The sequence below is a fragment of the Trachypithecus francoisi genome, unplaced genomic scaffold, assembly GCF_009764315.1.
Source record: "Trachypithecus francoisi isolate TF-2019V2 unplaced genomic scaffold, Tfra_2.0 Lachesis_group3, whole genome shotgun sequence".
Lineage (NCBI taxonomy): Eukaryota > Metazoa > Chordata > Mammalia > Primates > Cercopithecidae > Trachypithecus > Trachypithecus francoisi.
In genome coordinates, this window is record NW_022681468.1 from 128,113,146 (window position 1) to 128,128,996 (window position 15,851).

Here is a 15,851-nt window from a genome sequence, read left to right on the forward strand (position 1 = left end):
CCCTTCCACGGTGAGCTAGATCACATCAGAGAAATGGGATTACAGTTTACATGGAGTTATACTAATGACTGGCCTGGCTCAACGAGCCTAGTAAAACCAGGTATAGACAGAGTTGTGACTCTCTCTTATTGTCTTGTCTTGCTGGGTTTTAGGGACCATTCCTCTTCTCAAATCAATGGTAGCTCCTAATCCTACCACAGGAAAATAATACATTTTTTCCTTCTTACGAACAGCTTTTTCTTTCCGTGGGCCACTAAGATCCATTTGCTAAATAACTCTTGAAGTCTAAAAAATTGTCTTTGAGTAGTCAGAAGAGGTGAATTCAACCTTGCAAATAGTTACCTAAAATCATCATCTTCCTCAAAAGCCTTTTCTCTTTATACAGTGTGTAAGTCCTACCCACATGGGATAATTTGCCATCTTGTGCTTCCTCTCTAGCTTTGATTTCCACGTTTCATTCAATTTCACTTTATTAAGGAAACATAAGAGAGATGCAGGATAGTGGAACAGTTAAATGCACTGGCTTGCAACCACACAGACCTGGGTTTGAGTCCTATATTTTCTACTACCTACGTATTTACCAGCTGTGTGACCCTTGGTAAGTTACTTAACCTCTCTGTGCTGCAGCTCTCACATGTGAAAAGGTGATAGTAATAATTCTTATCTTATTGGGTTGTGAGGACTGCAGGAGATACTGCATATAAAGAGTCCAGCAGAGTGCCCATGTGATTCTAATAAATATTATCAATTATCATATCAAAAGCATCTCACTACAGTACATCTACTCAGCTTGTAATTCTCAGTCCAATCTCATTAAGAAATCTGGAAAACAGTCGATCTTTGGAGTAACAGGATTTGGGTGCTGAATTATTCTATTTCATTTTCTTATGTTAAGGAAAATCCATACTTTTCTGAACAGACATACCCTTCTCCGCCATATCCCCCAGTCTCATGTACACAAAATTTGCTGCCTTTGTGGTGGCTATACTCTCTTAAGACCAGATGAAAAGGAATTGAGCAGCAAAGCAGGGGTTGTGGTTGTTTTTTGTTTGTTTGTTTGTTTTGCTTTTTGCCTATCCAAATACAGTGACTTATTTTCTCTCTCTAAACATTTTGGGTCCTAGGTGGAAAGCTCAAGCTCTGGGCACATGAAGCCCCCAGGAGACTGGTGTTTATAAATCATCATTGACCTTCTTTCCATTTAAACCAGGAGCTCAGAACTTTGAATACATTGCAAAGAGTTTACATTGGTCCATTTAGGCTTCGGCTCTAAAGTAACCTGATTGGGCTGTATGGGAGAGATAACCATGGCTAATAGGCCTGAGTGTGCAAGATAGGGGCCAGCCTCCTAAGGCAAAGTGCGGGAGAGGCAGAGACTCATGAATGAAGGTCGTGGACAAGGATGGCACTCCAGCGACTCTGGCCAGCAGGTGGGGCCACAGCCCATCTCCACCAGCCAGGTGCATCTCCCTGGTTGATTTCTGGCTGCTTTCTTTGATTTTCATTTTTACTTTAGAACTTGATTCCTCCTCCCTCCTTTTTTTATTGTTGCTACAAAAGTTATTTTATGTTGCCATGAAGATTTTTTTTCCTTTTCTTTCTTCATTCCCATTCCATTCACTCCACACATATTTGAGTGTCTACTATGCACCAGGCACTGATTCAGATACTGCCAATATAGGATTGAGTGAAACTCACAGGGTCTCTGTGTTTTGGGTGCTGATATTTAGAGATGTAAGACAGTGCTTCCCAAACATCAATGTGTGTGAAAGCCACCTGGGGTCTGTGAAAATGCAGATTCCAATTCAGGAAGTCTGAGGAGGGGCTAAAGACCATAGCTCTTTGGTCTAAGAAACAAGCTCCTCGGTGATGCAGGTGCTGCTGGCCCAAGCCCCATCCTTTGCATAACAAGAATGCGAAGAACTTCTATTCCCCTTCCTCCTCTAAATGACTGGCTGAGTGTCCTCATTTGTGTTCACAGAGTTTAACAGCTTCACAGACTTGATCTTTCCGATGAGACCATCAGCTTTATTCGGTGACCCTGACCTAGGCCACCTTTCACCTAAACATCTGAGAAGTACAGGGGAAATGAGTGGGAGGACATAGATAAATGACTGCCTCCCCTGCCCCCTAGCTTTCCATCCTGGCCAAATCCTATGTTATACTGTGAGTGGGAACACTGAGGACTCGTATGCACAGGACAGCTCCTGACTCCTAGATGGTAATAGTACTTTAAACACATCGAGTGATATGGCTCCTCTCTGGTAGCTGGGGTGCCATTTACTAATTTGCCACTCTTACATGACTAATTTAACTCTAGTTACTACTCAGTCATTAGGGAGTCACTTATTCACAAAGCAGAATCAGGCTAAATAAATAATAGGAAGCTGGGAAAAGAGGCAGATGAAAGTAGAGAGTGAGAGTTAGCTTTTAATGCAGGCTAGAAACTTGCTGGTGTTTAAGGCAGATCCTCATTTAGTGCATAAATGCAGACTCTTCGTCTGTTTTTAAGTCCTGGTGACCCTAAATGAATAGAATCCTGTAGCAGAGAGCAGCTACCTTCTCTTCTAATAAGAATCACATTCCAATAGAATGTACATTTCCAATTACTATGCAAAAACAATGGCAGAATTACTTAAAAATGTACAGCCCCTAAGGGCTCTGTATGCTGTAGCCCATGTGAATCTATTATTTGCATGCAACTATTGTGGGGAACAACTGAATCCTCCATCACCGGCTATTTAATCAAGCGAGAAGCCCCTACATTTCTTTGCAAAGATTCACGAGTTCTGAAGCTAAATATGCAATTGGCAATGTATTCTGCTTGTCTGCATGCAGCCTTCCTTGTTTCATGCTGAATGGCATGGTGTTTGCATTGACATTTAGATGATGGGTCATCTTGGATTTCTCCTTTTCACAGCTGGAACCTTAGTGGCATCTCCCATTAGTAATCACTGTGCTTTTTTTTTTCCTAGTGACTAAGCCGTTTACAAACTAAGAAGAGGAAAAATTATATATTTGGGTACTGACTATAGAAAGAAAATAAACTAACAGCACAGTAGGAAAGGTGCCTAGGGTTACTTTCTGTGGATAACTGAGGATCAAGTGGAAGTAAAGGACTCACATGATATGTTTCCCCAACCCTTACCCACCAGCTTTAGTGGCAAACTTGTTATTGGAGAGTTAAATGAAAATAGTCTGTAAGGACAGACTCCAGAATTAACTACAGCCACTAATGCAGTAAGATTTGGGGCAAATGGAAAGACTTGCCCCTACAATTATCTACTTTTCTGACCTATAAAGGTACCTGGAATTCTCCCTTGATTTTACCTATCTATGCCTTTGAAGTCACCTGTTAAGAGTCACGAGTGTTTTTTGGATAGGGCTCCCATTGGAAAGCCCTGGAAGTCACAAATGCTTTGGCATCATTTATTTATCAGCTTCACCATTCTGAAACAAGGCCCTGAGGGACCGGTGGGCCTGAAGACTGGGGGAAGCAGGCCAGAGGCAATGCTTTACCACATGGAAGCCCCAAGCACTAAAAATACAGTGGTCCCTGCCCTCTGTATGCAATGCAAAATAAACAGCATCCTGTACTAGACAATTAATGCAAGCAAGTTGAACCCAGTTTTGTGGGGGGGTTTGTGTGGTAATAAGAAAACACGAAATCTACTGTCATACAATTTTAAATATACAGTATATTATAGTTAACTATAAGGACAATGTTGTAATGTTGCAGAGCAGATCCCTGGAACTTTTGCTTCTTGCATAACTGAAACTCCATACCCATAGAACAACAACTCCCCATTTCTTCCTCCCCCATCCCCAGGCAGCCACCATTCTACTTTCTGTTGCTGTGAGTTTGATATCTGTAAATGAAATCAGACAGTATTTGTCCTTCTGTGACTGGTTTATTTCACTTAGCATAATGTCCTCAAGGTTCATCCACGTTGTAGCATATGACAAAATCTCCTTTTTTATGGCTGAATAATATTCTGTGATATATATATATATATATACACCACATTTTCTTTATTCATTCTTTGGTGGGCATTTGGTTGTTTCCACCTCTTGGCTATTGTGAATAATGCTGCAATGAACTTGGGAGTACAAATATCTCTTTGAGATCCTGATTGCATATGGTAGTTCTATTTTTATTTTTTTTAGGACACTTCAGCTGTTTTCCATAGCAGCTGCACCATTTTACATTCCCACCAAAAATACGTAAGTATTCCAATTTCTCTATATCCTTGCCAACACTTATTTTCTGTTTTGTTTTTTGATTGTGGCCATCATAACAGGTGTGAGGTGAGACCTCATTGTGCTTTTCATTTGCATTTCCCTGATAATTAATGGTACTGAACAGCTTTCCACATACCTGTTGCCCATTTGTATGTCTTCTTTGGAGAAATGTCCATTCAAGTCCTTTGCCCATTGTTTAGTCAAGCTTTCTGTGTCTTCGTTTGCTTTTCTTTTGGGTTGTAGGAGTTTATTATATATTTTGAATATTAACCCCTTATTAGACATATGGTTTTAAAATATTTTCTTCCATTCTATAGATGGTCTCATTGTTCTATTGATTGTTCCCTTTGTTGTGCAGCAAGAAGCTTTTTAATTTGCTGTAGTACCATTGGTCTATTTTTGCTTTTGTTGCCTGTACTTTTGGTGTCATATCCAGGAGATGTTTTCTTCTAGGAGTGTCATTGTTTCAGGTCTTATGTTCAAGTTCTTCATCAATTTTGGTCTGATTTTTGAGAATGATATAAAGTAAGGGCCCAATTTTATTCTTTTGTATATGGATATCCAGTTTTAGCAACACCATTTGTTGAACAGACTGTTTTTTCTGCATTGTATATTCTTGGCACTGTTGTGAAGATCAGTTGATCGTATATATGTGGTTTTACTTCTGGGCTCTCTATTCTGTTCCATTGGACTATATGTCTGTCTTTATGCCAGTACCATACTGTTTTGATTACTCTAGCTTCGTAATATGTTTTGAAATCAGCAGTTATGAGACCTCCAGCTTTGTTGTCCTTTTTGAAGATTGTTTTGGCTATTCCAGGTCCTTTGTGGACATTGATATAAATTTTAGGTTTTTTACTTTTGTGTTTCAGTTAAAAATGCTATTGGATTTTGATAGAAATTGCATTCAATCTGTAGATTGCTTTGGGTAGTATGACCATTTTAACACTACTAAGTTTTCTAATATATGAGCACAAGATGTCTTTCCATTTATTTGTGCCTTTTAATATTTCTTTTAGCAAGGTTTTATAATTTTCAGTGTATAACAATTTCATCTTATTGATTGAGTTTATTTCCTAAGTATTTTATTCTTTTTGGTTCTTTTATAAATAGGCTTGTTTTCTTAATCTCCATTGTGGATTGCTCCTGGTTAGTGTATAGAAATGTAACTGATTTTTGTGTGTTTTGTATCCTGACTTGGGTATGTTTATTGAATTTGTTGATTAGTCCTATCAGATTTTTGTGTGTGGAATCTTTAGGGTTTTCTGTATATGAGATCATGTCATCTTCTAAAACAGATCATTTTACTTCTTCCTTTCTGATTTGCATGCCTTTTTTTTTTTTTTTTTTCCTACCTAATTGCTCTGGATAGGAACCTCCAGTACTATGTTGAATTGAAGTGGCAAAAGTAGGCATCCTTACCTTCTTTCTGATCTTAGAGCAGAGGCTTTCAGGTTTTTACCACTGAATGTGATGTTAGCTGTGAACATTTCATATACAACCTTTATTACATTGAGGTAATTTCCTTCTATTCCTAGTTTGGTGACTGTTTTTGTGTCATGAAAAGGTATCAAATGCTTTTTCTCCTCTGTTGATATGATGTAATTTTTATTCTTTCTTCTGTTAATGTGGTGTATAATATGAATTGATTTATATATATATGTTAAACCATCTTGGCATCCCAGAAATAAATCCCACTTCATTGTGCTATATGATACTTTTAATGTGTTGTTAAATTTGGTTTGCTAGTATTTTGTAGAGGATTTTTGCAAATACATTTATCAGGGATATTAGCCTGCAATTTTCTTTTCTTATAGAGTCTTTTTCTATCTTTTAATATGAAGTTAATACTGGCTTCATAAAATAAATTTGGAAATGTTATTTTCTCTCCACATTTTTGGAAGAGTTTGAGAAGGATTGGCATTAACTCTACTTTAAATGTTTGAGAGAATTCATCAGTGAAACTATCAGGTCCTCGCCTTTTCACTGGATGTTTTCAATTACTGATTCAATCTCCTTACTCATTATTGGTCTGCTCAGATTTTATATTTCTTCACAATTCAGTCTGGGTGGGTTGTATGTTTCTAGGAATTGATCCACTTCTTCCAGGTTATCCCATTTTTTCATGTATAATTGTTGATAGTAATTTCTTATAATTTTTAAAATTTCTGTGGTATCAATTGTAATGTCTCCTCTTTCATTTCCGATTTGGAGTGTTATTTATTTTCTTCTTAGTTAATATAGCTAAAGATTTTTATTTTGTTGATCTCTTAAAAAACTTCATTTTGTTGCTTTTCCTATTCTATATTTTATTTATTTCTGCTGTAATCTTAATTATTTCTTTCCTTATCTTAATTTAGGGATTAGTTTGTTCTTTTTTTCCTGTATCCTTGAGGGGTGCAGTTAGTTTGTTTATTGAAGACCTTCCTTCCTTTTAAATGTAGATGTTCGTTGTAGACAATATATATGGCTCCTTCAAATTCACACATTGACGCCTAATCCCCAATGTGATTGTGTTTGAAGGTGGGAACTTTGGGAGATAATTAGGTCATGAAGGTGGAACTCATATGGATGGGATTAGTGCCCTTATAAAAAAGGACCTAGAGATTGGAAGGACCCAGAGATCTTTCCACTATGTGGGGTTGCAGCAAAAAGACAGCTGTCTATGAACCGGGAGGCAGCCGACTGTCACCAGAATCTGCCTATGACTTGATCTTGGACAGTCCAACCTTCAAAACTGTAGGTAATAAGTTTGTGTCATTTATAAGCCACCCAGTTAATGGCATTTTATTGCAGCAGCCCAAACAGATGAAGAAAGTGTTTATTGCTGTAAACTTTCCTCTTAACACTACTTTTGCTGTATTGTATATGTTTTGGTATGTTTTGTTTTCATTTTCATTTGTCTCAAAATATTTTCTAATTTCCCTTTTGATTTCTTCTTTGGCCTACTAATTGTTCAAGAGTATGTTATTTAATTTCCACATATCTCCAAATTTTCTAGTTTTCCTCCTGCCATTAATTTCTAGTTTAATTCCATTGTGATTAATTTTGGATCAATCCAAAATTTGGATTAAATTTGGATTAATTTGTGATTAATTATACCAATTCCATTGGTATAATTTCAGTTTTCTTAAATTCATTAAGACTTGTTTTATGACCTAACATGTGATCTCTCCTGGAGAATGTTCCGTGTGCACTTAAGAATGTTTATTAAGTGTTCTGTATATGCCTATTAGGTCTGCAAACATTATATTTTTGTAGGCTTATGTTTAGCATCTGTATGTTTCCATTTGTAGGACTCTCTAACATTTCTTGTAAGGCAGGTCAAGTGATGACAGATGCCTTCAGATTTTATGTACTGGGAATATCTTTATTTCTCCCTCATTTTTGAAGGATAGCTTTGCCAGATAGAATACTTTTGTTTAGCAGTTTATTCTTTTGGAACTTTGAATATATCATTCCACTCCCTACCATTCTGTAAAGTTTTGCTAAGAAAACTTCTGATAATTTTGTGGTGTCTTTATATATGAGTATTCACTTTTTTCTTGCTGCTTTCAAAATTCAATCTTTATCTTTGACTTTTGACAGTTTGACTAATGTGTTTTGAGTGAACGTCTTTGGTTTCATCCTAGGTCAATATCTGTTGGGGCTCTTGAATCTGGATTTCCATTTCTTTCCCCAGATTTAGACAATTATTGGTCATTATTTCTTTAAAGAAGTTCTCTACACTTTTTTCTCTCTCTTCTCCCTCTGAGACTCCCATATTGCACACATTGGTCCACTTGATGGTGTAACATCAGTCCCTTAGGTTTCCTTTATCCCTTTCCATTATTTTTTTTTGTTTGTTTTTCTGTCATATAATTTTCAACTACCTGTCTTTGAGATTACTTATTCTTTTTTGTTTTGCTTGGTCAAGTCAGCCACTGAAACCCTCTAGTGGATTTTTCAGTTTAGTTGTTGCATTCTTTATTTCCAAAATTTTTGTTTGTTTTTAAAATATTTTCTATCTCCTTATTGATATTCTCATTTGTTCATGAATAATGTTCTTGAGCTCATAGAGCATTTTTGTAAGGTAATTTCAAATTCTTTTTCAGGTATCTTATGTACCTATGTTTCTTTATGATGTTTCTGGGGACTTATTTTGTGCCAATCTTTGGGCCATGTTTCCTTTTCCTTAATATATCTCATAACTTTATGTGGGCTTTGCACATTTGAAAATACTGCCATCTCTCCCAGTTTTGATGTATATGTTTTGTGTAGGAGAAGACCTTCACTGTTCATCTTGGCTAGAGTTTCTGAGGGCCTCTGGATCTTTTGTTGGGGGTGGGGTTGGGGCTGTGTGATTTCTCTGGGCCTTAGCAGGCAATTTCTCAGAGAGGCTTGCCAGTTTCTTTTTCAGGGGTTCATAATCTTCTGCTTCCTCTGTTACTGTGGTACTGCAAGTTCTGTGGTTGTAAAGTAACAAACAAAGAACAAACTCCTTTGTTCTCAGCAGCCCCCAGGCATCCAAACTATGTGGTTCCATGAGGATTTTGAGGGAACTCAAACAGAAAACATTCACTTGGGAAGTCCTCCAAAAAACTGGAATGTTGCACGCATGCTTCTTTTCTCTTTCCCTGAAGAGGGAGAAGTCACAAGCAGGGATTATTTCGCAGCACTAAGCTATGCCAGCTAGTGGGAGAGGCTGACATGGATAAAGTGAAATTGCTCTTATTACCCATTTCAATGTGACTTTCTTCATCTTTGTGCTCTGCTGGGGCACTGTGACTTCTTTAATGATGTTAACTGGAATTCTCATTAATGTATTTTAGTCTATATATTATTGTTTTATTAGTGTCTCTGTGGAGGAACAAAGGTGGGACTTTCTATTCCACCATCTCGCTGATGTCACTTTTCTTGAATTCAGTTTTGACTTTTTTCCATTACAATATAATATTTCCATAGCATTTTATGTCACTGTCCTTGCTTTGTGAATGTCCCAAAAACATATGTGTGGCCTACCTGTTGAAAAACCTAGTTCTGGGAGCCAGAAAAAATCCAAGAAGAGTCAAGACACAGAATGGAAAGGCAGCTGAGGCATGGGAATGGAAGGAGAGTGGACAAAGTAGTAAAGTGTTTCCTCTCTGAAATGTGCCTACTTGGCAATTATGATAAGAGTAGCCTGTGTAGTTTTTCTTTCAGGGATGAAAAGAAGCTAACCTCCCTTTTCTCTTTAATCCTTCAAATTATTTTCTATTCTTGTTCTTGTTACATAACTTCACAACTCAGCTCTGAGGTGGACACAAAAGCAGCAGTTGTCAGTCCACTAATGGATTGTGATAGTCCTTTGGGCTAATTTGGCTGAAGATGGCATCCCCTTCCACCTTCTCTGAGATGCAGTAAAAAGAAGTGGGGAGATGTGAACCAGGCATGATCACTGTCTACTTTACCATCCTGCCCCAGAAATGGCTGAGAGTGGCTCACTTTTCTCACTGTGTTGGATGGACTCTGCTTGTTTTAATAAACAAAACATGCCCCATTTTCTAAAAATAAGATGGTATAGTGAGAATGTTTATAGTAACAATTTACATCTGTGAGATATTGTTATACAAATTCGCTCATTTGCAACTCAAAGGAGTTCTCTGAGGTAAGTCTAGTTATTGCGGGCACCACCTTCATTTCATAAATTTGAAATCTGGGGTCCATAAAGGCTAAGTAAATTGCCCAAGGTTATACAACCAGAAAATTGCAGAATGGACCCAAACTCAAGCATTCTGATATTTTCAACTATACCCCTCCATGGGCCCACTAATATGCCCATGTTTGAGAAACAGAAGGAGCTTCAAAGGTAGAACTGCTCATCTTTCTTGGAACTATCAGACAAAACACAGATTATCTGCTACCATGGTGGGGTAAGACACTGAAGCCCGGCAAAGACGAACTGGGGAGATATGTGCAGTGAACTTGGGAGAGGAGCCAGAATGACTTTGGTGGAAATTGAAAAGAAGTTAATAATGAGACGAATTTGTAATTTTCTTTTAGATTATTATATCCAGGTAACAAGGATGGCAGCTTGTTCAGACAAGCCATTCTGAGAGGTTGGCTTGTAGTCCAGATCTTGTAGCATGCTGGCCACTCATTTATATCTAACATGATTAGGCTCAAAGATCTTTCTGCAGAGAGGAAACTACAAATGACAGCTGATACCCAGAACCTTAGACACCATTCTAAACAGTTTACAAATATTAGCTCTTTGAATCATCATGACATCTCTCTGAGGTAGGTATTATTATTGTTGTTGTTGTTTTCAGATGAAGAAACTGATGCAAAAAGAGGTTAAGATTTATAGAGATATAAGATTTCTCTTTCTCATGCAAAAATTCTCTAGAACTTTGCTTAAATCTTTCAGGTAGCACTTGCATTGAAGTACATGTTTCAATGTACTTCATGTTTCTACACAGCCACATTGTTATTGGCAGCTTACTGTGTAGAAGGTTGTATGCTAAATGCTTTATACAAAAATCCCATGAGGGTTATACCTTTTTTGACAGCTTGAAACCTGAGGATTAGCGAAGCTAAGTAGATGACAGAGGGTCATGATGTACATAAGTGGCTGAGCTCAGACTAGAACCCAGGGCTATTGGTTTCTAAACTCCATGCTCAATTACAGAAGTATATGTTCCTTAATCCCTAGATGGGTTAACATGACTAAGGGTTGTTCTACTGACCCAGGAGCATATCTTTCATCCTACGTGCCATAAATGGAGTTCAGTTGCCTCTGAAGGAGGCTAGGTCATGTCCTAGTTTCTTCTCTCATAGCAGAAGTTTTGGCAGTTACAGAAAAGGGGAATTGTGTCTTTGAGAAGGCAAGCACTATGATTTTCAATGAACATAAATTCAAGTCATCAATAATTAATGGTCACTGATGATAAGCTTTTATCCTATTACATATTTTAGCATTATGAGAAAAGGATTGTGGTGTACCTGCCCTCAAGAAACTTGTCATCTTATTACATTGAAAAGTATTTACATATTTGATAGTATATATTAAGCACAGAAATTAATACAAGCCAGCTTTGACCACCTAAAATTTTAGCATTCTCAGTACCAGGAATTTGTGGATCAGAAAAGAGCAAGAAGCCTGAGTTTTCCTTTTTTGGGCAGTCTCCATCACCTTCCACATCTCTCTACTCCCTCACCTACGTGAGACTTGTTAGTCTTCAGCATTGAGACCATAGTCCCTTGAGCCCTCCCTGTTCTCCTACTCCATCACCTCTCTTCTGGATCCACTTCCCTTCCTTTCTGGCCAAAACCTCATGGCCATGTACGCCTTCTTTTTCTAGTAGAATTCCTTGCTCCCTACCCCTTTTCACTGCCAATAATGTCCACCTGTCCTCCTTGACAGCTTCCAATCTGAGTATCCTCTATTGCCTGCTTTCTTATCTCCCATGTCTAGTAAAAGTTATGAAAGCAGTGGTAATGTGGTCCATGAAATATTGGTGGTCTACATTGCCACAGCTGGTCTCTGGCTCTATAAATTTATTGTCAACTACCTGCTGGATTCTCCATAGTGACTGAACCAACCCTTCTTCAGGCTTCCAGACTCGTCTTTCTATTTTCAGTCCCTGTAATCTGAGCAGATTAAGACCCATCACTTTGACTACTCAAGTCTATGAAACTTAACAGCTCTCAACCTACCCCTTTCTAACCACAGAATAATTCAATATTTGCACTCGCCATCCTGGTTTCATTCCTAAGCCTGAAGAAGAAATAACTTCATTCTTGCAGAATTTAAACTCTTGAAAATAAGGAAGTTTCAATGGCTAGTATGATGTATGTTTTTATGGGAGGTAGCTCTACTATATGTTATTTCTTTTTCTTTTTGCAGCCTCTTCTGGTTCTCCTCCTTCAGACTAAAATATACTTAGTCCTCCTTTTCCTTGACACAAAACAAACAAAAAACTCTACATGTCTCCTGTCCTCTGACCCTCCAACTGGCTCTTTTTTAAGAGCCAGACTCTTAACAAAAAAGACAAAACACATTTCCTTACCAATTTCTAACTCCTCAATCTACTGCATTTGGCTTCTACTCCTGTTATTCCGTAGAAATTCTGCTCAGTGGATTCCCAATGTTAAAATTTTTAGCCTTGTCTCATTCTTCATCCTGCTTGACCACTGATGGGTGTTTCTTCAGAAAGCAAACCTCTGGAGAGCAGATTCTTCTGAGTCAGCCTGTCACTTAGGGTCCATGCTCTGGCTCCACACTGACTTTCCAGCCACTCCTACTAACGTTCTTTTATTCCCACCTTTTCACCCCATGCACTGGACTTTAAGTGGACCCAGTACTTGCCTAATTCTGCTCCCTTCTACAACTGAACCCTCAATTTGGAATTTACTTCTTCCTACTTTATCTCCATCTGTCGAAATCGTATCCATCCTTCAGTGCCCAAGTCAAACATCACATGTTCCAGATAGCTGTTCATGATTTTCCCAGTTAGATTTCCTTGATCTTCTTCTACTCTCCCTCCAGTGGCATTGTGTTCATATCTCTGTCGTGAACCTTTGTACATTCTGCCTTTAGCTATTTTTCTTTCCCTCCAAGGTAATAACTCAGAGTACTCAGGCTCACAGAGGTGTCATTGGTGAGAAAAGCCCCTAGAATATAGCAGGTGCTCAATAAAATCTTGATGCATAAATTGTCAATGGTCAGAAAAGAAGAAATAAGCACTGGCAGACACAGTCAGGTCAGTCTCTTAGAGGAGATGCCCTGAAGCATTATATAGTCTTTCGGTGTTACAGAAATTTTGGTTGACCTTATTTCACCCTGGTTGCAAGTAACTCATAAAATCTACCATATGCTTACTGTGCTGCAGGCATTGGACGAGTGCTTTTGATGCATCATTCCACTCATTCTCATAACCCTTTCAGGGGAGTACTGTGATTATCACTCTCATTTAGATTAAAGCCTCATCTATAAAATCAGCCTGCAAGTGCTCATGTAATTTGTTAGAGGTCATGCAGCTGAAACTGCACTGAGCTGGGACATGCACTCAAAGTTGAAAGGTTGAAACCAAACCAAAGTCGAAATGAAAGGTTGGTTGGGGCTAAAGCCTAATCTCTTAATAACCACACTGTACTGTTTCCACACTAAACAATTTTTTCAGATTTAAGAAGTTTCATAAAATCTACATTTAGTGTCAATCACTAGAGTCTAAAAGTTGAGCTGAAATTCCAAGTCCCTGACTATTCTTGATTTGTGGTTTGATGTCCCTCTGTGGGCTATGGAGATACCTGTCATTCTTGCCATACCCTTGGCTTTCTCTCTTATTACCTTAAGAAAGCAAGCTGATGTTTTCACTAAAGTCATATAGAATTTCGTATTCTTCTTGAAGAGCTGTTGATCTCACCTTCAAAATTCATCCATGTTCTCCTTGGTCATGGGGAAGTCATATGTTGTGTTATTGACCTGGTGTAGGAAATAGCTTTTTTCCTTCCCTTGGAGGGGATGAATCCACATATGATAGATTATATGCCTTCAGAAATAATTACCTTACAGAGCACTATAATCTCCAATGTATAAGTTCATTGATAGGAGAAAAAATTCCACCTGCTCAAGGTTATTTTATTTCTTTCTGTATTGTGGGGTGAATGCTGTTGTCTATTTCTCAGTGGTGGGTTGGACTTGACTAGATTATAGAACAGGAAGTTTCTGAACAAACGGTGATGGTAGCTGAGTTAATATTGCCTGCCATTTACTAATTACTTAGTAGTTTCTAAGTATAAAATGGCATGAGTTACCATAAGTTGCACAATGTATTTAATATCTTGAGACATTATATCCATGGCCAGACATTAAACCCAGCTTTCTTCAAACTGATATGGAAAGAGAAAGGGGTGAAGTGTAATAAAAATGTCTTTCTGTCTTGCCTTTAAAGACATAACACATTAAAGGTTTTCCATAAGCCCACAATATTCAAACATGGTAAAATCTCTTTTAGGATTCATTATATCATCTCAGTCTTCATTTACTGGAAAGTTTTACTTAAAAGTAAGTATGCCCTTGATATTTCCTAATCAAGAAATAAATTTTGGTAATTTAAATCTAGCAATCTAATTTACAATAGTAACTAGCTGTAACATCTCTTCTCATATAAATATTGAGTGAATTCAGGGGAAAATTAGTGAAACATTCTAAAATCTTTGGAAGCTGCTCAATACAGAGATGTATGTATTATCATTTATAGAAGTAAAACTATCTAGATACCATTTAGACACTAGTGACCAGAGTTTGAGATATATACATTCCTTCCTCCCTCCTTTACTTCAACAGTTATCAGGTATCTTTAAGGAAACTACCTAATGTCAGGACTCGGCTAGATAACTTAGATTGGCTGGAAAGGCAGAGTGAGACCAGCTGTGAACTTCAATACATTTACAACTTTGTCCTGGACATAAGGTATAAGCACAGCTAATGTGTGTTATGAATCTAACCAAGCCATGATTGAAAAATATGGTCTAAACAAAGAGGAAGTAAACTAAAGCCCGTGATCCAAATCCAGCCTGCTGCTTGTTTCGATGAATATAGTCTTACTGGAACACAGCCACGCTCGTTTGTTTACTTAGTGTCTATGGTTGTTTTTGCACTATATCACAGAGCTGAGTAGTTGCAGCAAAAACCATATGGCTTACAAAGCCTAAAATAGTTTTATTTTAATATTTTAAAATACTGTGCCCTTTACAGAAAAGGCACGTTGACCCCGGTCTAGATGTCACTGATGAAGGCAGCCTAAAGTTAAAGGTAAAAATGACAATTGCTGGTGACTTCTACATGGCTTTACCTTAGGGTGTCAAGAAGACTGGATTTCATTCTTACTGCTATCACTTACTAGATGCAAGGCTTTAAGCAAATTTGACTTAGTTTATTTTAACTTGGAACACATGGCAATCAAAAAAAAATGTAAGTATGTGTTTTGAGAGAACTCAAAGACAGTATTTACTACACCAAAATAGGAATCAATATTTGTGACTATAACCATCAACAAACTGTATGTTGTGGACAGGTCATATGAGCAGGGGATGAGGCTGAGGGCAGAAGTTAGAATTGTTTAGAAAGCTGTAGTAGGTATGTGGGGATTTTAGTGTAAAAACAGCTTATGAGTAAACTAGTTAACTGATAATCTTATTCTTTTTTTTTTTTTTTAATGGAGTCTTGCTCTGTTGCCCAGGCTGGAGTATAGTGGCGCAATCACTGCTCACTGCAACCTCGGCCTCCCGGGTTCGAGCAATTCTCCCTGCCTCAGCCTCCTGAGTAGCTGAGATTACAGATGCCTGCCACCATGTCTGGCTAATTTTTGTATTTTTAGTAAAGACGGGGTTTTGCCAAGTTGGTCAGGCTGCTCTTGAACTCCTAACCTCAGGTGATCTGCCTGCCTTGGCCTCCCAAAGTGCTGGGATTACAGGCGTGAGCCACCATGCCTGGCAGAGAATCTTTTTCATACAGAAAAATATTTTACACATATTCTAACAATTAAATATCAGTAGTTAAACAATATCAGTAGATAAGACAAATTTAGGAGGGAAAAGTTATCATTGCTCTGATAAAAGCTAAATTACACCCACTATCCCTTTGA